Source organism: Dermacentor silvarum, chromosome 3 (genome assembly GCF_013339745.2).
Source record: "Dermacentor silvarum isolate Dsil-2018 chromosome 3, BIME_Dsil_1.4, whole genome shotgun sequence".
Classification (NCBI taxonomy): domain Eukaryota; kingdom Metazoa; phylum Arthropoda; class Arachnida; order Ixodida; family Ixodidae; genus Dermacentor; species Dermacentor silvarum.
Genome location: NC_051156.1, coordinates 147,348,743 through 147,375,297, shown reverse-complemented (window position 1 = coordinate 147,375,297; position 26,555 = coordinate 147,348,743). Strand labels below are relative to the sequence as shown.

Genomic DNA, 26,555 nt, shown 5'->3' with positions numbered 1-26,555 from the left:
GTCTTGGCGTGGCTGAAACCTAAGATGGCGGCCAGGTTGATGTAAATGGAAACTATATAGATTGTGTCCCAGGTAACTCGGGCCAATCTAATTAACGAGAAAACAAGATGGGACGATGAGACAGACAACGCGAGATATCATAGAGCGAAAGACTGGTATTGGCTCATAAAAAAAGAAGCCGTGGGCGCGTCGCCGTCGCACACCGCTGGGCAGCTGAAGTGTTTCTGCGCTGTAGGCGGATGTCATGTGAGAGCTTAATGATGCTGAACATTATTTTGCGTTCACGTGAGCTAAAAAGCTGAGTTCGTAGTTAGTATTACTCTATATAACTAAAAATATCAACTTAGTACTATCTGTCACATAATAAAAGCACTGTGATTTCGCCTTCTGCAGCGATTCGCTGCATGCGTGTCGTAGACCGTCACGGCGGCAAGGACATTTGGTTACAACGGGTTGTGTAAAAAAGAATTGCGTTGTTGAATGTGAAAATGTATATTGAAATAAAGCTGGAAATAAAAATGGCTCTAATTGGCTATGAAATATTTTGCTCAGTTTTTGTGTTCGGCTACATTTGGGCTACAGTTTCGCTAACTTTGGGCTACGCCACCTCGTCCGACCTGGCAACACTGCAGCCCGAGCGTGCGCCAACGGTTGAGCCACCACCCTCCTCGAAGACTTCGGGAGCAGTCGAGAAATGTCTAAAAGATTCCCAGGCTTTGTTCACGCTATGGGAGCATGACTCCGTCAGAAGGTTCGAGAAACGCCGGCAAAGGCGATAAAAGAGCCGTGCGGGAATCAGTAGGATTCCCGCATGGCTCCGTGCGGGAGCCAGTAGGATTCCCCGGCAAGCTAGTAGACAAGTTATTCGAGCGTATGTATTTCCGGAAGAAGTTCATTCTTCGAGATTTGCCTTGAGCTGCGTCGAGATCGTCCAGCTCAAGACCAGCACGGTTGAATACGAGTGGACACTTTGTGTTCCAATTCATTCTGTACTGTACGTGTTCGACTTTAGAGCTTGTCGTTAATTATTTTCCAGACTTTGGTTAGCACCCATCTGAATGGCATTGTGTTGTAGTATGTATGTGTGTATGTAACTGACTTATTTGAAGAATGTATTTTGTTGTGTTTTGACAACTCTGGGCTCTGACTCGGTCTTTCGACCACAACCGGCGTTCGCAGGCACACCAGAGGGCCCCTTATTAATTATCCTTGATTTTGTGGAGTTATTTTAGGAAGCTGATAAGTCGACTTTGGAATTTGGCCCAGTGTTGGCGCATCGTTCACGGGGTGTGTGACACATGTAGTTGTTATCATAGTGTAATAGTAGATAATTAGTAGCGATGGGCAGACATACATAGACACCCGCCGTGGTTGCTTAGTGACTATGGTGTTGTGCGACTAAGCACGAGGTCGCGGGATCGAAACCCGACCATGCCGGCCGCATTTCGATGGGGGCGAAATGCGAAAACACCCGTGTGCTTAGATTTAGGTGCACGCTAAGAACCCCAGGTGACAGAAATTATTCCGGAGTTCACCCACTACGGCGTGCCTCATAAAGAGATGCTGGTTTCGGCACGTAATCTTAATATAGACATGCACAACCTAGGTAAATGAGTAAACAAAAAACAAAGTAGCAGCCCACCCATAGAATGCGTACTCTTTCGTATAGAATTCTCAGAATTTCTGTAGAATTTCTTTATTTATATTAACGACATACATCTAGGTATTACGTCATCGTTGCCGTCATTTCAGGACAAATGCGTGCTAAACAGAAAAATATCCTGTAAACAAGACGCAACCGTGCGAGTGAATTGGAGAGATATGACTTCTCTAACCAATGAGCGAGAAGAAAGGGAATCGAGGGGCCCGATTTTTATAAATCATATCATAAGAAGCCAACAAACAATGACACCAAGGACAACATAGGGGAAATTACTTGTACTTACTAATTGAATTAAAGAAATGATAAATTACTGGAAATGAAAATGCATGAAAAAACAACTATCCGCAGGTGGGGAACGAACCCACGTCTTCGCATTACGCGTGCGATGCTCTCACCATTGAGCTACCGCGGAGCCGTTTTCCCATCCACTTTCTGGAGTATTTATGTTTTACAACTAGAACAAACCCTGGGAGTGTTAGCCACCGCCACTATAAATTTCTCATTTATTTAATTCAATTAGTAAGCACAAGTAATTTCCCCTATGTTGTCCTTGGTGTCATTGTTTGTTGGCTTCTCATGAAATGATTCTCTAACCAATGGAGCATCTGTCTGAACAATAGAACACGCGTTCTTATGTGTTTCAATATGAAAAGAAATCGCTAATAGATTACTAAAGTATTAACGAGGATGCGGTTACCGCATTCAAGGTTTTCAAATATTTAGATGTCTTGTTTTCTGATCATTGTTCATGGAATGCACTTGACAATGAACTAGTAAGACAAAGCTGGCAGGGCGTTCAACGTCGTTCAGCCAAACTTAAAATTTCGCCGGTGAGAGCTAAAACGCAATGCGTTACAACATGTGTAAGACCGATATTCGAGTAGGCCTACCCTGTATTGGATCCATCGGAAAGCACTCTAATTTCTCAAATAGAAGGCATTCAAAGCAGTGCAACCAGGTTTCTCCTGGACAAGTATAAAAGAGCGGAGAGTGTTACCATAATGAAGCAGGAATTGAGTTGGGAATCGCTGTCATTACGTAGAAGAAAACTAAGGTGAAAGCTGTTTTTTTTATTGCCATCGCAATTATGTGGAGAGTGTAGGTGCAATTCTGCCGTTGCCGTCGGCGTGAGGTTCCGTATAAAGTCCGAGGGCGATGAAATCGTCGCCGCGTGCCGTATGTGCGAGTGAAAGCGTAAAAGGGTGAGCCGGCGATCGCGGCTCAGTCTCGCGCGCGCAAGGGAGGAAAGCGGGAATGAAGCATGCTGTCTTCCGTCGCGCGCAACACTCTGGGGGAGGGTAGGGAGCTGTATGTTTAAAGCCATCTGCGTCGGGGACAAAATCCGCCGTGCTTTCGCGGCTTAGTTCACGTTGATACGAGAGGTGCGTACCACGAAGGTCAATTGGCTTGCTGCGGCTGGCGCGCTTCCTCACTCCAGCTTTTTGACAGCGAGTTTCCGCGGTCATATAGTGAGATGTGTTCATGTTTGCGTGTTCACGCGTGACACAAGGCTTGTTTATCTTGTTCGTATTTCTATGTTTAAACGTTTACACGGCCGATAAAACTGCTATCCGTACTTCGTATACGGTCCGCTGATTTGCTATCGCAATCGATGCTTCGCCTTTCGGGCGAAACTGCAACTTTTTGAAATATTCTACAATAAATTTGGAATTAATCAGGAACTTACCCAAAAGAAGCGTTTTATATTTGCGAGCGCAACTTTCATACTCTAAAAATACTTGACTGACACTATGACACAATGACGTCAACATCACATATGTGAACTAGTGACATTAACTGTACCACGTACTATAGCTGACCCTCTACAGACGCCAAAAAACATGCGGCTCCTCTTACGCCGGAGTTAGAAAAAACTTTGCGCTACAAGATTCGCAAGGATAAACACATCAAGACGTAGGGGTGCAAGTCTGGTGTACTGTCACATTCATCAAAACGTCTTTTAAATAGTTAGCCATTTGAGCAAAATGAATTCTTAGATATGATTGGTTCTGCGTTGCTATCTTGCATATGCGTTTTGCACAAGCTGTGCATTCCCATTAGGAAAAACATATTAAACGCGTCATCATCGCAAGAAGCTGGCAACGGATATAGAAGAATGTGGGGATTGATGTTGAACTCCTTTATGCGAGTTCGCTGAAAGATATCTCTAAATGCGACGGCGCTTTGAATTATGACTTTGAAGACGTCGCCAGCAGTCATTTAGAATTACGTCACCACGTCATCACAAACTGCAGCGTATTCGGCAGCCGTCGCACCCGCTGCTTTGTGACGACAAGCATCGTGCGAGTTGAGTGATTCCTGGAGCAGTACAGCAGGACTTAACACTCTCTGACATCGACGTACACGCTCTCCAAGAGCGTCGATGGCGCCACCGTTAGTGCTAGCGCCGCTCAGTGGCGGCATCGGTACGTGGCGTTCGTTGTAAAGCAATCACTTAAACATTGCGGGCGCCCAAATTTCCTCTTTGTACAGGTATCTTTCTTGGTGTTCATAGTAGAGGCTTTCACAATGCACATTCATAACGAATTTGGCCACGCCATAAGAATTAGAGGACGCTTAAGTTTCGCCTTTAATAGTAGAACGCGATAGCATTTTGGGGCCCTTTCGCATCGCATCTTCGCATACAGCAAGTAGGCTTCATTCACTGCAGCCCTGAACATGGGAAAGCTAGCTTACAAAACCAAAGCTTGCACCGATCCCCTCCTTAAAGTCGGCTTCACCTTTAAACATAAATGCATTGCTGGGAAGACGTTTTTCTAGGGGGTATATAAGTGGTCTTATATTTAAATGTGAAGGCCCTAGCACCTTTTTTTTATTATTTTAATATTTGTTTGCTATTTCCCCGACGGCAAGCGCGTGTCCAAAATGAATTAGGAGGCGAAGTCCCAATTTGACCTGCCTTAGGGAGCCCTACATTCAAGCGCTGTTTTAGGGTGGTGACAACACCAACATTTCGACCGCTATTTACCACCAAATTTGGTGGGTAGCCATTTTGGTCCCCAGTCTTTCTGCAATTTTTTGTCACGCTCTGATGTACTCATGTTGGCACGCGATCTATTAAATTTCTTTAATTTAGTTTTGCACCCGTGCGCACAAGAAACCTGCATACATCTTTAATATACTAGTTGCCTTCACCTTTTATTTTAACACATCAAACTTAATTTTCTATTGCACGTCGTGCGACACATATAAAGCAACAACTTATAAGGCACGATGGCGTGCTCGTGGCAGGATTATCTCACGCCAAGAATGTGAACTGCATTAAGCATCGTAGTTGCTTTCCAGTTGTACAGGATATATAAAGGTGCTTTTCGAAGTGTGCTGTAATAAAGACTGTTTAACTAAAACGTAGACGTGCCGTGTACGGCGCACAAACGCACCATTTGTCTCTGGCTGCTGAGGCCAAAGTTTATAAAAAGAAGTTAAATAATTTCACGTCACCAAGGGTTGCGAGAAATGTGGTCTGTCGGCGGGTCTTACGCCATTTTGTGCCCCAGATCTAAACCGCCAATTTAGCTGGCGGCGGCAAGTACCCTTACAACGGCTGTCACCACCCTAAAACGGCGTTGCATGTAGGCTCCCTAACCTGCCTAGGATGCGAGCGCCATCTGGATATCATTTTCGAAAGTAAAGTACCTGAACGCGCGGCTGTAGGTCTGATAGAAATGCTGGAAAAGGCGGGTGTATGTTTGAGTCTTCTCGTAGCAGAATTACGTTTTCTCGTACAGTCAAACTGCAATCCGACATCGATTGGTAAACAGTCCGACGGCGAATCCGACGCCGAATGGTAAAGTCGTACTTTACCACTTTTCTGGCGGATTTCACTGTGAGAAATTCAATTTTTGTTCGCCAAAACCTTGTACCACGTGGAGGGCCTGCGCGGTGGAGGTGGTTGGGGTGGTTGCGAATGATTCTCTTCGCCACCTGCCGACATCGCACGCCGACGCCGGTTGCCGACGCCGGATTTTCTGTGACACGGGACCCTTAACCAAGGAGGTTATAAAAAAAAACTTATGGATTGGAGAGAGAGAGAGAAATTTATTTACAGAAAGGCAGAGAGGTCGGCCTGAGCTGTAACTTGCTCTGGCCTGCTACTCTACACTGGGGAGAAGGGACGGGGAGGAAAAGGGCTGATGGATGATAATGATAAGAGGAGGAGGTGTGTATGTACAATTTTACAACGTTGTGGCATCTCTAAAGCCGTGCGTCTAGTCCAGTGGCTTGTAGAAAGACTAAAGCGGCACTGGTTATCATGGCTGCGCTGTTTTCATTGGGCCAAGGACCTAAAAGAAACTCGTCTGATAGGGGCCTCTTATGGACTTCTGCAATTGAAGAGACCAGATTCTGTGGATTATGGATTGGAGATTCCCTATGCGCGTCCATGCGACCGGCTGAAGCCTGGGAAACCGGTTGGCGGCCATCTTTCTCCGGGCAAGAGCGAGCGCTGCTTGCGCGCTGGTAGCGTAACCAGTGCGCTTTCGTGGTGGCGTTTTATGATCAAAGCGGGAAGATTACTATGATTTATTTAGCGCAGATGTTTTTTTTTTTTTGCGACAGGCTTTTATGCATAACTCATGGTAGGGTGTCCGTCTCAAGGCCGTTTCAAAACCGTGTTGACACGAAAGCATCCTCTTAAGATAAGAGGCGATAGCGCGCGCAAAACCACTATTAAGTATACCATATTAATTAAGCATGTGAACTGAAGTAACAATGAATATAGAGAGGTGGATGAAGTGTATTAAGACTAATAATTTTGAATTAGGAGTAAATAATGGTGGATTAAAGGGGTTTAGCTGGGTGATAGGAGTTCAACGAAAGGTAATGATGGGAAGAACACGCGGTGCTGGGCTAGTTGAGGATGATGAGAAAGCCACATTTAACAGTCGAAAAGTAATTACGCAATTGAACTGAGGCGATAATTCGTGCACAGAGAGGTGAATTAGGCGAATTTAGACTGACTTTTTACTGAAATTCTGACGAAATAAAGTGACGAAGACTCCGTAAAAGAGGTGGAAAGCGGCCGTCGTATCATTGAGTTAGCGACGCTAGGGCTTTCATGTCGCCTAGTTGTATCATTAGGAATCCCCAGTAATCTTTGTCTTGCCAGGTTAAGGCGAATTCCACAAGGCAGTTGTTAATGCAAGAATACGTGGGCTGAAGCTGTAACGCCTTTTATGCGCATCACCTTGCCACATTACCGAAGTGACACTAAGTACAAGGTGAAATCAGTAAAGTGGTAAATAAAGTTTTATTGTGTCCTGGTTATTTTGATAAAAGAAGCGTAAAACAACATGGTGGAAAAAATGAATAAAATATTGCATAACTACCTGGTGCATCACAGTGTATAATATAGGAAAATAATACCCAACAGGCATACATAAAATGCAAACACATCAAAACAAACATATTTTTGGCTGCGCAAAATAAAAAAAATTGCACCAATTCCCAAAATTAAAGGCATTCTGATAATGTCACTTCTTAAGGCGCACGGTTCAGTAACTACGAATAATGGCTTTTAAATATTGCAAAGATCGTGAGTCCGCAATAGACGAATTTGTATGAACTCTGATTTGTATAGAACTTTACACGACGGCATGCAACAGCAGCTGATCTCAGAAAACAGTAATATTCGCGATCCAGCCTAAGTTAAATTACGCCGAGATAAGATACCTATGGCTGCACAAGAACTGTTGTTGCTCCAGGCACATATCGTGTTGTTACACACACGATATGTGACTGGCAATACTCTTTATTTACCAGATACGTCAGTTATTTTCTTGTTTTGATGCGAAACTGTTGCGTGCCGATATTTATGCACGTAATTATAAACAGTCAACTTGTGAGACGCAGCTACGACGTCCGCCAGGTCTGAGAGCTGTATCATTTTATATAAATAAGTAGTAAATAATTCCTCTCGACAAGCGGAATCTCATATGCAAGCGCGCCGAAAATATATACGAACAGCAAGCATTTCTTACGAACTCGCTTTTTTATGCAGATGTGCGGGGAACGCTGGAAAAATGGTTGCAATGCTGCCCTGTCGCAGCCTTGTCGTTTGACCAGACCTGTCAAAACAACCCTCTTCAAAGTGCACCGAACAAAGCATATCCGAATCTTTAGGCGCCCAGTCACCTCTGCGAGCAGTGGGCTGCCATGCGTCACGCAGGGTTTTCTCTTTCGGGAACCTGTCGCACAAACATACGCAGAAAAAAAAAAAGCTTGTTTCAGCCTATATTCGCCAGTTAAATGGTAGATTTCAGGTACAACAGCGCTCCTCGACGGACATAGTGCACAGGAATGGTCGAGCGATTGAAGGCTTTTTCGCGCTACTTAGATGTGAAACGTTACTCCTGATTTTTGCTTCGCACGATTCGTGCAGCCGAAGGAGACGCAGGCGTTCGCCATCCCGTTCAGTAGAGCTTGGATGTTCCCTTACAAACGCACAACTACCGCTCAGCAGACCGTAACTAAGCACTAAGAGTGGATAAAGGCCGCAACTGCCGAATTACCGCAAGGGTCCAAGCGGCGCAGCTATGTTTTCTGCCCGGAGCAACATGGCGGTCACCGGCGTCAGCCGCGGCGCGGCATCTCCACTCCAGAAGTTTTTTTATGACCTCCTTGCCCTTAACGCTATCGCGTTAATATTTTTTCGTTATGCAGGCCACTTTGTTGTAGAGGCGTTTGTTGTAGAGCCATTCTACTGTATATTGAAGCCAGGGATACAACTTTCACGTTACACATTATACTCAATATTACACTCAAGAGTGTAATATTCTCAATCACAGGGACTCCGGATAAACGGCACAAATTAACGGAGGCATGAGGCAGCCCTCCTTTACAGAAGAGGAAATAGAAATGGGTTCTGAACGATGACCGTTAACAATCATACAATGGGGCCAACATGTGCGTGTTCCCGAAGAGACCAAAATTATGCCAAAACCATCGACAACAACTGTCAATGTAACCGAATAGCCCCAACGAACGAGCGAGCGACAGTCCTGCTCCCTTTCTTCCTTGCCGCACATCACGGCAACTTGCTGGCCCAATTGCACGACACCTTTTCATCGGTAGCTTCCTTCGCCTTCCCGGATTTCCTTCTAAGCAGCCGTCGGGAGCGAACACGTTCAGTTCTTCCACTCCTTGGTGTATCGGTAGTCGGTACCAGCGCTGTCAGCGTTCGACAGAATGCTCGCCTGCGGGTTATTTTTCGTGCGCGAGAGTCCGGTATGGATTCTCGTCCGCCGCATCGTCCGTGCACGACGGGCTGGCCCCCGCCGGGCGGCCAACGACACGTGCGACGAACAAGTGAGCGATGGCCTCCCCTCCTCCTTCCTTCGGCTCCTCCTCGCCACCCGCTTGCCCAACAGTATGCACACTTTCCTTCGCCTTGCCGCGACGAGCGAGCGATCGAGCTGAGCCGTGCGCACTGAATAGCTGCAGAAAAAAGCTCCTCTTCCTTTCTCCAGGCACGTACACCTTTGCAGGTGCACGTGCCTGGCATTTTGCATTCCATCTCCGTGACATTTGATTAGGCAAGACAAAGTTTAAAAAAATTGATTTGATTTTGAGCATCCTTAAATGCATATAGGTTAAGTATTCTCCACGGCACTCCATGTATGTGACAATGAGGTAGAAAGTGGGGTGAGTTAAAATTGATGTATTCTTTCAGTAAGCATTGAAAACACCCACAACACATGGACCTGTGCCCTTTCTTGTTGGGTTGCCGTCGTTTTCGACGCTGACTAAAAAATACGTATATAAGCTGTAATGAGATTTAATTAAAAGAGATAATTATACTTGGCGACAGCTTTTCTTGACAGCACTGTGGAAGCTACAGAGCCGAACCGCCTGCATGCGCGCGCGCCAGGAAATAGTACATGTTTTATTTTCTGATTCTAAGAGTTACTTGGCTCGAATAAAAAGAACTTTCTTAATTATAAATATAGGACAAGTGCGGGCAGCTGTTCATGGAAAAAAAGTTAGCGTGCGCCTTAATTTTTTTTCTTTTTTATTTCTTGGACGGCACCACGTTTTCGGCACCGCCTGCTGGTGGCTCTCGCAGTAAACATGGCGTCCCCGGTGCCGGCGGTACCGTGTGTGGCCGCAAACTCTCCTTTTCGTTCTCCGAGGAGGCTATACTCTAAATGTGACAAGAAGTGGGTCTCCAAACAAACCACGCAGGTTATCTGCAATGTCTATGCTGGAGTAAGGCGCCGTCAGCCGAGCTGTCGACGAATACGTTTTGCTAAACACACTAGCCCTGCGAGCTAGCGAGAACCGAAACTGGAACTGAAATCGGCTGCAAGCTGCCGGACTACGTGCGGAGTAGCACAAATGTGCGGAGGCCCTGCCTCCGTATCCTTCGCTCCAATGTCATGACAAGCTGTCGCCGAGTATAGTGTCGCAGCAGTCTAGCAGCAGCTAACAGCCCGAACTCTCTGGCAATCACAGCACGGGTCTTCGTCTTCTTTCTTCGAGCTGCTACCCAAAACACGAGGCGCGTCTGCTTCATTACATTCGCCTCGGGTGTGAAACGGAGTTATTCTGGCGACTCAGGGAGCCGACAAAATAAGGCGGTCGTAATATGGTTTCGGGCGGCTAAAATGCACCGTGTCGTGACCTCGACAACGAAGGTTCGGCGATGGTGTGATTGGCTCAACGATATAGTTCACAGGTGAGGAGGCATCGATGATCTGGTATGGACCGTGGTACCGCGCAAGTATGGAAGAAAGGCCGGAGATGTGAGGCGGTATCCATAGATAAACAAGGGAACCGGCAAGGTAGGTGGGCGTGGCCTGATCACTGTCACGTCTTGTTGTATGACGCCCCTGATCCTAGCTGGTCAGTGAACGAGCCAGCTGGCGGCAATCTTCAGCATATCGGACGACTTCTGAAATTGTAGTGCACTCGGATGCGTCAAGTGGGTAGGGCAGGATAGTATCTAGCGCACGTCCGTAGAAGAGAAAAAAAAAGTGAAAAACCGGTGGCCGCTTGCGTTGCCGTGTTATAGGCGAACGTAACGCACGGAAGTACGGTCTCCCAATTGGTGTGGTCGGACTAGAGGTAGATCCTCAACACCTCGCCGAGTGTTCGGTTGAACGCTCCGTGAGACCGTTCGTTTGTGGGTGATACGCGGTCGACTTCCGCTGAATGATCTTGCATTCGCGACGAAGGGATTGTATTGCTTCTGACAAGAAGACACGACCCCTATCGCTGAGTTGTTCTCGAGGCGCACCGTGGCGAAGGACGAAGTTAGGAAGAATGGACATCGCAACGTCGCGCGCGGTCGCTACGGTAACGGGCGTGGTCTCGGCAAAGCGCGTCAGGTGATCGACGCCAACGATAATCCAGCGGTTTCCACATCCGCTGTTGGGAGCGGGCCATAAAGGTAGATGCCTAGGTGGTCGAACGGTCGAGCAGGACATGGTAGCGGTTGTCGTGGGCCAGGAGGTCGCTGTGGAGGGGTCTTGCTTTGTTGGCAGGCGGAGCATGATCGCACATAGTGCTGGACAAACCGATACATTCCACACCAGTAATATTGTTGACGCAGCCTCATGAAGGTTTTTAGGACGACGGTGTGGGTGCTTTGAGGGTCGGCATGGAAGTACGCGCACATATCGGAGCGCATGCGACGAGGGATAGCCAGAAGCTATTTCCGACCGTCGGGCATATTTGCGGCGGTAGAGGGTGTTGTCTCGCACTGCAAAGTGGGCTGCTTGATGGCGTAGCGTCCGCGTTGAAGGAAGGACTGATGGAGCGGCAAGGCAGTCGAGCCGAAGGGCAAGCGATGGGTCCTTGCGTTGCTCGGTGGTCATATCGATGACAATCAGTAGTGACGGGTCTGAGGTCGTAGAGGGAACTGAAAGAGAAGCCACATCAGGTGTCATCGGCGAGCGGGAGAGCGCGTCAGCGTCGGAATGCTTTCGACCGGAGCGGTATACGACACGAATGTCATATTCCTGCAGGCGAAGCACCCAACGGCCAAGGCGGCCCGACGGGTCTTTCAAGGAGGAGACCCAACAAAGGGCGTGATGGTCAGTGATGATGCTGAAAGGACGACCGTAGAGGTAAGCCCAAATGATGGCTAAGCATTCCTTCTCTGTAACGGTGTAATTCAACTCATCTTTCTTAAGGGTACGGCTCGCATAAGCCACGACGTATTCTTTACTCGTGGCTTTTCGTTGGGCCAATACCGCACCAAGGCCGACACCACTGGCGTCGGTGTGAACCTCTGTGGGCGCAGTTGCGTCGTAATAGTGACGACTCGGCGGTGAAGTCGGCGACTCGCGTAACCTTTGAAAGGCTTCATCGCATGCTGATGACCACGCGGAAATGCCTTTTCTTGCGGTAAGCAGCTTCGTGAAGGGTGCGATGATAAAGGCGAAGTTCCCGACGAAGCGACGAAAATAAGAGCACAGGCCTATGAAACTTCGCAGGGACTTGATAGATGTGGGAATTGGAAACTCGGCGACTGCGCGAAGCTTGTCGGGATCCAAGACAGTTAATTTTTGGGCAGCAAAACGGCACTTATTTAGGTTGAGCTGTAGGCCAGTTGAAGTGAGACAGGCTATAGGATGTCACGCAGACGGACTAGATGCGTCGGAAAATCCTTTGAGAAAACAACTATGTCGTCCAGGTAACATAAACAAGTCTTCCACTCGTGTCCGCGAAGGATGGTATCAATCATGCGGTCGAAGGCAGCGGGAGCATTGCAGAGCCCGAAAGGCATAACCTGAAACTCGTACAGGCCATCGGGAGTGATGAAAGCAGTCTTTGGGCGGTCTGCCTCAGCCATAGGAACTTGCAAATAGCCAGAGCGGAGATCTAAAGACGAGAAGTATTTGGCACCTTGCAGGCAGTCAAGAGCATCGCCGATCCGAGGCAGAGGGTACACGTCTTTTCTCATAATCTTGCTTAGGCGGCGATAATCTACATAAAACTGAATGGAGCTTTCTTTTTTGCGCACTAGAACGACAGGTGACGACCAAGGCCGTTGAGAATGCTGAATGACGCCGCGCTGCAGCATGTCGTCCACTTGTTCCGTGATAACTCGGCGTTCTTCTGCGGAAACGCGATGCGCACGCTGTCGCAAGGGGACATGGGAACCGGTGTCGATGGTATGAGAGACACTTGTCGTGCGACCCAAGGATGGTTGGTTGCAGTCGACCGAAGAAACGAACTCGTTCAGTAGAGTAAGATGAGATGGCCAAAGGTCTGCGGCGATGGCGTTGTCGAAAACGGCTGATGGCAGAGTTGATGGATGGCCAAAGGTCTGCGGCGATGGCGTTGTCGAAAACGGCTGATGGCAGAGTTGATGAGACGGAAGTTATGGCGTCCAGATGTAATCGGGTGCCGCCATCGTGAACGTCAAGGTCTTCAATATACGTGACAGCCTGTACAAATTCTAAGGTCTTACCACGCAATATAGTCACCGGATACCGGTGTGGATTGAGGATGGCTAGCACAGCAGATTCAGACGTATAACAGTGAGGGCGGCGAACGGGAGAAATAAGTCCTTGCGTTGAGCAAGCATGTCAGATGGCGTAAATGCCACAGTTGAGTGGGAAATGGCAGCACACGACAAGGTCACAAGCACCGACGTCTCCGGAGGTAGATCAGTATCTGTAGCAACGAAGACTTTGCGAACACTGAGGTCAGCGCCGACCCATGGTGAGTCACATTGCGGCGAAAGCGCCACGAGAACAATCGATGATGGCACTTTACGCGTGACAGGAAGTCCCACCCGAGGATGAGATCATGAGAACAGGAGGAAAACACAAAAAAAAACTCTATGATGTACAAAATATTAGATAACTACACGGGCCGTGCATACAGCTGTAGGATGAATGCGTGGCGCGCTAGCAGTGCAGAGTACCATGCGAGACAGAGAGGTCGTGACTTTTTTCAGCTGGCGACAAAGATTTTCATGGATGACGGAAACGGCGGCCCCGGTATGGACGAGCGCTTGTTCGGATGCTCCCTCAACATGGACGTCAATGACATTCTGACATTCTGCAGTGAAAATGGAGGTCTTAGAAAGTTCTATGAACTTGCAGTTCTTGCCTCCGGAACTGCGCTAATCATTTTCCCTCAGCAGTAGGTGGCCGACGCTGCATAGGTGACAGCGACCGTCGACGTGGAGAAGGAGAACGGCGACTGTCTGAACGGCAGTCGTGATCGAAGGGTCTCGGCGGGGAGTCAGCGGCATTTCTTCAGCGAATCTCGGCGGCATGTTGCGGCACGTAGTGAAACGGGTCGAAGGCGCCATTGTTCGAGGACATGTTACGACGACAAAAGCGCACAACGTGATCAGCAGTGCCACAGGTGAAGCAAATAGGCCTGTTGTCTGGTGTGCGCCACGTGTCGGCAAGACGAAGAAGCTGGGGTGAGTGCCTTGAAACGGGAGCAAGGGGAAGCCGGTGCGTGGGTGGTGGGACGGGATGTGACGGTGGGGGTGGCCTTGCGATCGCGGCAGCGTAGTTGAGCGGCGGAGGTGGGATGCGCGATGGGTAGTCGGCATAATATGAGAACGGTGTCGTCGGAGACGGGAATAAAGGCGGGTAGTCAGCATAGGAGAGTGGTGCCGTCACAGGAGCTGGCAGGCGAAAGGGAGAAGTGCGTGAGATATTTGGGCACGGATGGCTTGTTGCACTGCCGGAGTCAGTGATGGGGCAGGCTCCTGCCTGTGAGGGAGCAGCGACAGCTGGCGGGCCACTTCCTCTCGAATGAAATCCTTCAGCTGAAGGACAAGAGCAGAATGATCGGTATGGCCAGCGGCAACTGCAATGGCCGAGATGGAGTCAGCCTGCGGGACGTTTTATGGGGCGATGTGACGTTGGCGGTGCAATTCGTCGAAACCCTGACACAGGTTGAAAAGAACGGCGACAGTGGTTGGACTCTTGGCAAGCAGCATTTGAAACGCGCCGTCCTCAACACCCTTCAGAATATGTTTGATTTTATTGTCCTCAGTCATCGTTGGATTAACACGGCTGCATAGATCCAATACATCATCAATATAGCTGGGGACAGTCACACCCGGCTGCTGTGCTCGCTGGCGTAGACGCTGTTCGGCGCGTTGCCTGCGGACAGTGGGGCGGCCAAACACTTCGGTGAAATGTGTCTTGAATGTGGACCAACGCGAGGTGTCAGATTCGTGATTCTTCAACCATAGGTGAATGACGTCAGCAAGGTAAAAGATGACGTTATTCAGTTTTGTCTGGTCGTCCCACTTATTATGAGCGCTTACGCGTTCAGAGGAGGACAGCCAGTCTTCGACATCATGTTCTCCGGTCCCGCTGATGATGGCCGGGTCGCGCTGACGGAGAACGCCGGCGCGCAAGCGACAGGGGCAACAGCCATGGGTCAGTCGGAGCATTGGTCACGTCAGACATGGTGTTAGTGGGCAACGTACAAGTGCGTAGCTCAAGCGTGACTTGAGGGATCCCAGCAACCGCCACCAAATGTAACGAGATTTAATTAAAGGAGATAATTAGTCTTGCAGCAGCCTATCAGCAGCTAACAGTCCGAACCCTCTGAAAATCACAGCAAGGGTCTTCGTCTTCTTTCTTCGAGCTGCTACCCAAAACACTAGGCGCGTCTGCTCATTACAAAGCCAACATTGTCAGCGTAATGAGTAATTTGCAAAATACGGTAGGCTATGTTTCAGAAGGACCTAGCACCCAGCGGATAAACCTTCTTCATGTGAAACCCAGACATATAAACAGAGCGAAAGTATTGCAAGCCCCCCCCCCCCCCCCCCCAGTCCCTTTATCTTTAAATATACGCCCTTCGTCTTTTGGGCGCCAACGAACTCGACAAGTGTGCTTGCGATAAGTTCACAGAGCTATGCTTGTTTATGCCATGACCTAAGCCCCGCACTTTCAATGTTGCAAAGATAACTTGCTACGAATGCACCATGACGACTACCCACTGTTGTGCTTAACGTCACATGTGGTCGGTACTGGATGATGACCGTGAGGCTTCTCTTTAACCGCCACAAGTCCTCCTAGATCTTGATCGCTGGCACTTCCTGTATGCTTAGATTTTCTGCGTCGACGTGTGTTCCTAGTCATACGCATTAAGTCGCTCAGCGTGTTTCTGTGCTGCACTTCATCAGGAGCTTCAGAATCCAAGCATCCACCGTACCATGCATGTGTTCTGCTAAAACCGAAGCTTGGTCAAGCAGCTGCTATGGAGTTGAGACGCAAGCAGCTGTAGCATACTCACAAGTCTTCTTGGTAGTACCATTCTGTGTGATTACACGCTGCTCTGGACAACTTTGCGTATGCTGTTCGCATGGGTTACATGGTTTTTCTCTTTCAACTTTTTTTTTCTGACGCACCAGAAATGGATATCTCTGCGTCTCCGAGATGTGCTTTGCTGAAAGAAGAAGGGTCCTTGACTGGTGGAATGTCTGATGTTGAGTCCTGCATCTATGGTGGCGTTCCTAATATGTTCTTGTAAGTTTTCATTTGGTTGTGGGGTGCTCCATCGTAACATGTCAGCATACGCTACGACGCAGTCCTAAGCTGAATGGCTGAAGCGCCGACAGCCTTCACCGCGAGGAATCCTGAAGTTACAACGAATGTGCCCAACCTTATCAAGCGTAAACCAATCGGCAGCCGGCCAGGTATCAGTACGAGGCATGGAAACGCAGACAGTCAAACTGTGGAATATCTCATCCATGCCGACTTCATCAAGAAGACGCAACGCCGCATCGGGATTTAGAGCCCGCATTTGTTCCAGATCCAACACTCTCCAGTTTTGTACCGACAGTTACTTTTCGGGGCGTTTCGGTTGTCTCTCGCACATGGGCGTCTTCTAAACATTCAGGGAGCCTTATAAGCTTTATCTTCAGTGGGCTCTGGTTCGACGACAAGGCATCGTCAACTTTTCATAATAAATTTAACAGGTGACCAGCTATGTTTTCGCTAGCACAGACTATCACGTTGCCATTCACACATGGCAACGTGATGCATTCGGAACTATCCCAATGGAGCTTATTTCTTTTTGGTCAATGACATACCGTAGAACGCCTCTGAAGTCCTACAGGCGACCAGCTATGCCCGCATCTAGAAAAACAAAGTCCACAACTGGCTTACCAGTAGGAAAACAAAGCAGGACCAATACGATGACCATTAGTGCTGTCGAAGTCTGAGCCGCACCTGCATCAGAGGCCGATATATCATTTGCGACGGAGGATATGGAAGAACGCGACCGTTCGGAATGTTTTCTTCGCCTGTCTCCTCGTCAACCCCCAGTGGCACGTATGCTTCTATTATGCCTAGGCAGACTAGCTCATTGAAATTATCGCCGTGTGTGTCATACTTGAGATTATCGCCGTGTCTGTCATAGCGCAGGTGCACGAGAGCACATGCACGCCCATCCGAGTAGATGCGAAGGTGCTGTGTTTGGACAGCTTATAACGTGGATGATGTGGTTTAGCCTCGGTTGGTATTATCTTGCACTGACATTGTAGTAACACAGAAACCAACACCGGTTTCAGCCCTCCTTGTGCATATCAACAGAGCTTCGTTGTGTGTAGGTTCTAGCAAGGTGCGTTGGATCTCCCGCAATATTTTATTCGGGACAAATACTCAAGTATTACACGCAAAGATTTCACAGGCGCAGAATGCAACGATGAGCTGACATTTTGAGATGCCATAACGTGACTACCACTTGTCCAAGAAGCTGATTTCCGTATCATATAACCTAAAGGAGGTGTCACTGCTGCACTCTGAACCTCTGCTTTTATAATGTCGTTCCATTAAATCGCGTGCAGTCTGGAGAGAGAGGTCGCTGCTTGAATGACCGAGCCGGGGAACACAATCCCAAAGTAAACAAAGACGTCTTGGTGCACTTGCCTGCGGACTCCAGCGATTGCGCGTGTGAGCGGCCTTTCCCGAGGAATAACGGAATATTCGAACAGTAGTTTAACAGTGCTCTGGCATCACTACAAAGTTCATGTAGAATAGGCAACTAAGTGTCAGTGCTAGTGTGCTACAGTACACGTGGTCATATTGTTACAGTGCGTCAAAGATAATAAAATCGTCGATTTAGCACATGCATATCACCCACTTTAAACCTCGCAGAATAGTATCCATGAATCGTTTGATGTGGCGGGTTTGTTGCACAAGCCGAACGGCATGACATTGAATTCAAAAAGTCCTTCGGGTGTTACGAACGCCGTGTTTTTCTTATGCTCGGCGTGCATCGGGATTTGCCAGTAGCCAGATCTCAAGTCTACAGAAGAAAAGTAAAAAGCCGAATGAAGGCAGTCTAAGGCAACATCTATACGCGGAAGTGGGTAGTGTTGTGTCTGGCGGTCCTTCGGGACAAAGGAGGCCGGCGCCGACTCAGACGCGCCAACCTGGCGCCCCTTTCTCGCGGCCGAGAGTTGTCACCTGGGACTGAGGGATTAGCAGTTGGTCTCCGGGCTACCTCATGCGTCGCTAAACGGCAGCGTCGCCCTTTGATGCGGTTCCGTGAATTACCAGCGCCGTCCGAACCACGACGAGCCCGGCGCCGACTGCGACGTAAGCTGGCGTCCCTTTCGAGACAGCCACCGCCCTCCCTGGTTCCGCGAACTGACCGCTATGGAGAGGCGAATCTTGAAAGGGGCTAGTATCTGGCAATCCCAGGGGAACGACTTCAACGTTCGGTTCCCAAGGTGTCAACCGCTGCCTGTGTTCGGGGGCGACCTAGCAAGATTGGAGGCGGAGCCCGGCGGGAAACGACGACACATCACGTGCGGGATATAGCCACCTGATCCAAGATGGTGATTGGCTAAAAGAACTACAGTGTATTCCCTCGGCGAGTGAAAGAGGGAAACGGAATGGATAAAACCGAGGACTTGAGTGTTGTGAGAGAGGCTTGAGCATTGACGATGTAGAAAGGCTTGACTATGTAGAGACGCTCGACCATGTAGAACGCTCGGAGATGTAAACGCTACTACATGCAAAGATGTTAGCACGTAGACGGCTCCAATATCAATGAGCCCTTCTTGTAAAATACCATGTACAGTGTATATAAAACAGTTTTCTAATCTCCCTGGATATCTCCTCCTCTTGGCACCTGGCACGGCACCATACATGGAACCTTCGTGGCCGCACGGACCGTCGACAGACACAACAGTAGACATCTTTCTTGGTAACGTTATTTAGCCGCCGATAATCAACACATAATCACCAACTGCCATCTTTCTTTCTCACGAGAATGACAGGTGCAGCCCAGGGACTCGTGGACTCCTGAATTATCCCCTTGTGCAGCATTTCCTGAACTTGTTCGCCAATTATCTTGCGCTGCAGTCGGGGATACGCTGTACGGCTTCTGTCGTGTAGTGTGCGCTGATCCGATATTTATACGATGGCGTATTCGAGACGTCAGAATTTAGGACGTCTTCTCAGTCAGGGAAAAGTCAAACACTTGCGAGTGCTTCGATAGAACATCCAATAACGTGTAGCGCTCACTCGTGCTGAGCGACTTGCTCACCATCTCAAGTAGCTTCGAGTCCGATGGCCAGGGATGGGGGGACTTTGCCTGCAGCTTCGAGTACAGCCACTAACGCCAGTGTATCTCCTTTGAAGAGAGCGAGCTTCATGCCAGAATGGAGAAGTAGGGGCTGGGCCGCGTAGTTCATTCCCCATAATCCAGAGTTTCCTTGAAATACCAACACTTAATAATGCGGAACCAAAACGTTCTTCTTTACACAGGCCGAATGAAGAGGCTCCGTTGCGGCATCGAATGTGGCGGGGTTGGTACCAGAGCAAATGACCGGAACGCATACCGCGCTTAGCAGGGGAATGACGGCGTCCTCAGAAACACGAAAGGCACTTTCTTGACGGTGCGAGTTCTCCATGAGTCCTGTCATAACCTCGTATTGTGCCGAAAGCTCCCCACTTCGACAGTCCATGATTACACCACACTCCTGCAAGAAATCGATGCCTAAAATAACATCGTGCATGGATCGAGGACTAACGGCGAATTCAGTGTTAAATACTTTGCCACAGAAACACACATGCGCAGTGCAAACACAGACTAACAGAGTGGTGTAGGTGCTGGGTATCTAAGCATCCAACGACAAAATCGATACCACCTGAATCTCCTCGCAGTTGTCGACTGGCGGGACTTCCACCATCCTCAACAGCAGGCATGTCCCGAGAAACTGAAGCACCGGGGCCGACGCGCCCTTCGCTACTCTACAAGGAGCCGCCAAGCTTTGCCAGGATTGGCGGTGAGGACGTGAACGAGTGGTTGAAGCAAACATAAGGGCTGGGAGTCCGCCGCTCAGCTGTCGAATGTTGTGTTCTCGCTCACGAATACTGCTCTCATGTGGTACGACAACCACGAGAACAAGCTTACGACTTGGGATATGTTTGTCCAAGAACTGAAAACGTGCTTTGGGGACTCCGTAACGAGGAAGAAGTGAGCTGAACAGACCTTGTCACAAAGGGCCCAACTCTCTGGCGAGACTTCTCTATGTACATAGAAGAGGTCTTCAAGCGATGTAGACTCGTGGATTCTAGTATGTCCGATGAAGATAAGCTGGGTCATCTTCTTAAGGGCATAGCTGAAGATGAATGCCACTTCTTGATAGCCAAAGGATACATGACATTTGTGGCCGACGTAATACAACATTGCCGTACGTTTGAAGCACTGAAGATGCGTCGCGTGGCACCGAATTTTGGCCGTTTGGCTAATTTGCCGATATTGGCCTGCGTTGACGCGAGCACACCATCCGATCTGTCGTTGGCGATACGACAGATTATCCGGGAAGAGCTCCTCCGGTACCACGAAATCGGCTGTTGTAGTAGCGGTGACTCTCGAGGCAACGAGCCCGGACTACCACTTGCTTCATGGCAACCCTCTCTTAATGCAGCGAACGTGGACGATTATAGAGCTGTGCTTCCGTCTGAACCCATGAACGGACCTTGCTTCAACAACGAGCAGCAACGCCGCACTTCTTATCAGGCGCAGCGGTACCGTACCACTTATTCAGGGTACAGAGAATATGACGATCATGACAGACACCCCATGCTCGCTGGCAGAAATGAAGTATTTGAGCCGCACCGTGAATTTCGGCCTCCTCGCGTGTGCTATAGTTGCGGTTTCTCTGGCCACATCGCCAGGTTTTGCGACCGCCGCCGACCTTTCCGAGAAGAACCTTCACGAGTGCCGTACCAGTCAAACTGTCCATCCTTTTCCAGGTCATGTCCTCCACACCCGCCAACCAATCGTGGACTTCATCAAGGTAACTTCCGGAACCCATCACCAGCCTCCGATCGCAGCTTAACGCCACCGCCTCCTCCAGGTGCTTCGCGGTCTCCATCGCCGCGGCGTGACCTGCTATCCCCACCACCGGAAAACTAGGTAGTGCGGGCGATGGGGATGAGGTAGCTGGATACCGTTCACTGCCAACTGACATTCCTACGCCAGTTTTTATGCTGAAAAACAAAGTTCACACACTTGTTGACGATAAAGGTACAATGGCTCTTGCGGATACTGGGGCAACAATTTCCGTGATGAGTGTAAATTTTAAAGCCCTACGGGGACAAAAAGTAATGTTTTCTTGGAACAATATTTCCACGTTTCGTAGTGTTAGTGGTGACACGTTGTGCCCGTGGTGAATTGTAGAATTGCGCGCCTGACTTTCAGTGGAAGACGGTCATCCAAGACCGACATCACGCATGTAGCCCACCTGAAGCCGTTTACTCAACGACAGCCCCACTCACTTCTCGCCCGGAGGGCTTCGTCTGCGAGAGGAGCCATGTTACAGTCCGTCAAAGGTAGTGGAGCAGCAGCAACAACAACATTAGGCGAGCAGCGAGGAAGAGAAGGACGACGTGCAGTATCGGCACCCACTTGCCCTATAGCTCCCTGAAATAAACGCCTTCTACACAACCCGTAACAATTTAATGATAAGGAATGCAAATCATACCTTCGAGACTTGGTTCTCCTCGTAATAGAATTCTAGGGCTATTATTCACCCCATTTATAGCGCCGCTGTGGCGCGCTCAAACAAACACCCGTATCTTGTCGTGGCTGGAAGTTAACCAAAGGTCAGTAGGCCGGTCCGCTTTGGGAGTCCACGGTAAAACCACAAATGAGGCCGTGTAGGGTGACGTAAGTTGGGCCTCTTTTGAAGTCAGAGAAGCGCAGAGCAATATTAGTTTTGAAGAAAGACTCAGGAACATGGACGAAAATAAATGGGTGGCTAAAGTGCACAAGTATCTGTACCTGAAAAGCGTCTACCCAGAATGGAAGAAGAGGTCAAAAAAGTTGACAACCAAGTACCGTGTAATTTCAAGTGTAAATAGGCAACCAGGAGTCATCAGAAAGAGAGAGAGATAGAGACAGTGAATTGGATTCAAAGACTGGAAACCAAAGAGACCATGGAGATTTAAAAGAATGAGAACAAAACAATTGGAAGGGACAATCAGGGGATAGCACAAACGGCAGTACCTTGCTATTTGATGCTCGAGCCGATTGCCTAAGGACAAAAACATACCGGAGCAAATATTCGGAACTAGATGAGGCATGAGCACGCTGCAGCAAAAATCCCGAGACGACTTAGCAGATCCTAACGGAATGTAAAGGAATTTATCCAGGGAGACCCGTATGCCAATCCAAGCACCTTCTAGAAGTCCTTGGATTTAATGTGGACGGTAGCGACACCCGGTCAGCAACCGAGATAAGCAAGAGAAATTAACAGTATTGGTGAAAAAAAAGCAGGGAAGAGATGAATACCACCGGATCTGGTAAAAGCATATGGGTAGCGGTACAAGGTAGATGGAGAAGTTTTGAAGGAAAAAGAAAGATAAACGGGATGCATACAAAAATGCTGGAATGAAAAAACATGTACAGCATACCTGCTGAAATCAAGCACGCTAGGCGACTATTTGTCACCGCCCCGTTTCAAAGGGGATGCCAATAAATCATCATCACCGTCATCGAAGATTTCGCTATTTTCCAGGTATGAACAAATACAACACGACAAGTAAACTAATGGAAGCATGCCGTAGAAAGAAGGACTCGTTCAGACAGTTTCAGTAACACTTTAATTAGCTATTATTATATGGAGACATGCTTCTTGAACGACTGGTGGCCCCGTTAAGGTATCTGGACATGTCAAGGCGTTGTTGCGTTATGTGTTTGCGAAATCTTTGTTTACGTATACCTGCTTACTTATCCTGAATAAAATTGTTGCAAGTTACCACCCAAGTCGTTGTTCCTGTTTCTTTCGCTGTCTTCATCTTCTTTGACGTTTTTAAAATGGGTCCGAGGGACCACTCACAGCCGACTACATTCGGTCCCATAATGGTTCGCTTTGTGAGACACGTAGTGAGACTCCTTAATTTTTGCATTCGTAGAATGTATATATGAGGACGTGATACAGGATTCAACAAAGCGTCGCAACATCACTGCTCAGTTTAGTTTCCCTAAAACAAATCATGTGTACCGTATGTGGTGTGCAATCAGGGAACTGCTTATTCTCGGGAGCGAAATCCAAAAGCGCCCGTGTGCAAAGCACTTGGTGCACGCTAAAGATTGTCAGCTAGCCAAAATTTCCTGGGTCCCCCACAATGTCGTGTCTCATAGTATTTTAGTGCATTAGAGAGGTAAAACGCCAGAACGTAATTTTAGCTGTTTATTCTATAGTTGTATACTCGCGGACGACTGTCTATGACAATGAAGGGAAAACTACAACGGCAAAGTGCACACAAGTACGCATGTTCCTGAAAAATGTCGCATATCCTCATCCTCGTCAGCTAATCCTGGAAAAGAAAACATAAGCATGGTAATTCTAACAGCAAAATTAGATAAAATATGCCAATGAATGGTAAAATTGATTTAATTTTCTGCTTTTCGCTGTCATGTCTGAGCAATTCTGAAACCTTGTAAGCTTGTAAGCTACGCTGTTTTAATATCTTCTCCACGAAACTAAAAAAAGCTATGAAACGCTGGCGAACTACTTGGCACTGTAAGATATGTGCAGATCTCTGCCATGTAGCTTTCGGTTTGAAGCATCGAATGCTTTTAGCTCCCGTTGTCGGCGACGTTCAAGAGACCATGAGCGAAAATTCAGAGCCTTTATCCGCGCACTCAAGACTAGAAATGGGCGAGAACGAAACGAGAACATCTGCACATCGTTGCGAGAGCAAAACGAGATCATCCGGGTAACCAGTCAGAACTTGCGATCTTTGTCCCCGAACCCCTGGTACAGGACCACATTACATACGCTAGTTAGTGGCCAAACATGTTAAAAAAAATCGTGATCGAGCCATTCTACTCTGCGAAGATGGATGACCAGCGAAGCTAGTTGGTACTAGACGCAGAGCACACGACTTGGGTCATCTTGCATGGCAAGTCGCTTGCGGCTGGCCTCTCGGGAACGTTATTCATCGGGTTTTGCCACCCGCCGATTGCATTCTCGCGTTTGTTCTCGCCGTCGATATTCGTAGGCGCGCTGCACCTCGAACGTGCGCACGATACGCGGCCTTCACATTACGACAAGAGAAAATAAGTGAAATTCAAAATGGAGAACGGCAGCTTGTCTTGCCGACAACGCACGACGGTGCCGCCGCCCCGGGAGAACGGAACAAAACTATAGGCACGTGCGAGCCTGGAACGACGAAAAGGTAGGGCGGTGTGAATGTAGACATGGGTATGCTCCACCGGCTCAGTCACCGTGGATCTCTACTACACAGGGATACTTTACCGATGATATATGACATGTATATTACGCCCATATTGCAATTCGGTTGCGTGCTATTTTCCGGTAGTCCCGCCTATAAAATTAAACCTCTAATACTATTGGAAAGAAAATCTCTATGATTATGCCTTGGGCTACCTTTTTCAGACATTTTTAAAAATCTACGAGTTTTCGAGGAGACGTGCACAATATATATTTCTCACTGAACCGTCTGAGTTTTTTAACGTATCGTTGTCGCGATTACACAGTCCTCCGATAATATTTGTGCACGCACAGTTAAAAACAATTGAATGTGTCAATACGTCAAGTTTGCCGTTCGAAGACCTCAAAATTGAATTCGAGGACTTATTTCCGAATTATGCTAAACTATTGTCTAGCAGACATTTAAATATTATATTAAAAGACCAGCTAAGCCAGCTAGCTACTTACAACATAATCGCTACCGACGCTTTCCTGAGCAATGAGAAGGCAGGAGTGGGGATCTTCTGAGAATCTCTTCAATGGTCTTCCTCTCTTCGCCTTCCCGACTTTTTCAGGCAGAACTAATAGCGATTATATTAGCACTACGAAATATTCCCCAAACGAGTCATTAGCTGTTATTGTGACTGACTCACTGTCTGTATGCACAGCACTTACAGCCTCGTCAAATTCAAGAATTCTCCGAACATTTTGTTCAATGATTCCTTCGTACTTACGGCAAGTTTAATTGCTTTGGGTATCGTGACATCGTGGTTTGCACTTGAATGAAAGGGCTGATTCACTAGCACGAGCATCTCTTGATGACCCTGTCATATCTGTTTTGCCGACATCAGCTTATGCCACTGCGGCTAGGTACAGAAATTTCTCTGTATCGCAAAATTCCACAAAATCTATTTTAACATCGTCTTTTGAATTGAACCATCTTTGTTTCCCACGGAATAATAATTGGTGTCCTTCAAGGCAATTGGAAGTTTCAATTACAAAATTGAGATGCCGTATATACCGCCTCTAAATTTTTACTTACGCAGGTCTGGTCTCGCTCTGTCCCCTCTATGTTCTTTTTGCAATGAATCCGAATCCATTCAGCATATGTTCCTCTCATGCCGCCGATTTTTAAGAGCAAAAAAAAAAACACTCTTAGAAATTTCATTTCGAAACTTGGCCTATTACTAACCTCGCCAACCATTCTCTCTTTTGGAGTGACCTTCACTGGAACACAGCCGCAGGGATGCTTTTCTTGCAGTTTACAATTTCATTAGACATAGAAAAAGAGTACCTTGCTGAATTTCTAGAATTATAACATATTCCTATTTTTTCACTTAGTTACGGCAAAATCATTTTATCTTAAAATTCTTATTAGTATTTGTCTATTGACTACATTGCAGATTTAGTTTTTATTAAATTTCTCGTAAATATAGTTGAGACCGCCTGCTTCTTGGCCAATCCCCCGTAGTGGGTATGAGCCAAAGTTTGGGAGTCGAGACCAGACGAGACATGATCGACGCAGGCCTCACAGCGACAAATCTTTGAGAAATGTTCATTATCTACCAGAGAGTCAATCTACGGATCTTGGTGCTTATTAATAAATAGTTTACTCCAATTGCACATCCAACTGATGAGGTGTTTAAGGTTTTGCTTAGACAGAAGGACTTTACATCAAATTCGGCACCTGAGTTGTTGCTTACGGAGTAGAAAAAAAACAACAAAAAAACAGGTAAACTCGGCGGTAAATCAGTTCCACTCAACGTGAAAGCTGGGAATGTGCGGAGCACTGATTCCCGGTGTTTCCCTTCTGTTTTTCTTGTGTTTATCTTGTTTTATTCTGTGTTGATCTTGTGTTTAGCTGTTCTTCTCACGATGTTGACATTAGCTTGCCGGCGCTGACGAGCAACTTCAGCTTCTCGGGCGCGCAGTGCTGTCGGCGCTGTCTTTCACGGGCGAGCGCACGCTGTGGCTCCAAGCGTGCTTGCTGCTCGGCGTCCTTGGCGGGAAAGAGCGTCCTGGGAGCGCGGGAACGGCTCTTTTTCAGCGCACCGCAGCGGAATCTTTCCACTTGTGAGGCTGTGGCGCCCTTTCTTCACTACTTTCAGTATAAGCTTGGCATTTTCGAACGAGTTTTCATTAATTTGGGTTACTGAATGCGTTAATTCATTATGTTTTCCTTGTTTTATATTATGTTAT

The 26,555-nt window shown here is 47.9% G+C and overlaps 1 protein-coding gene and 1 non-coding gene across 2 annotated transcripts in view; both read right to left on the bottom strand.

Annotated features, from left to right (window-relative positions):
• LOC119444880 (nose resistant to fluoxetine protein 6) overlaps window positions 1-26,555 on the bottom strand; it is a 423,598-nt gene that overhangs the window by 49,415 nt on the left and 347,628 nt on the right. The window lies entirely within an intron of this gene.
• Window positions 2,004-2,075, bottom strand: Trnat-cgu (transfer RNA threonine (anticodon CGU)). Its single transcript has one exon. It is a non-coding gene; the product is annotated as a tRNA-Thr (tRNA).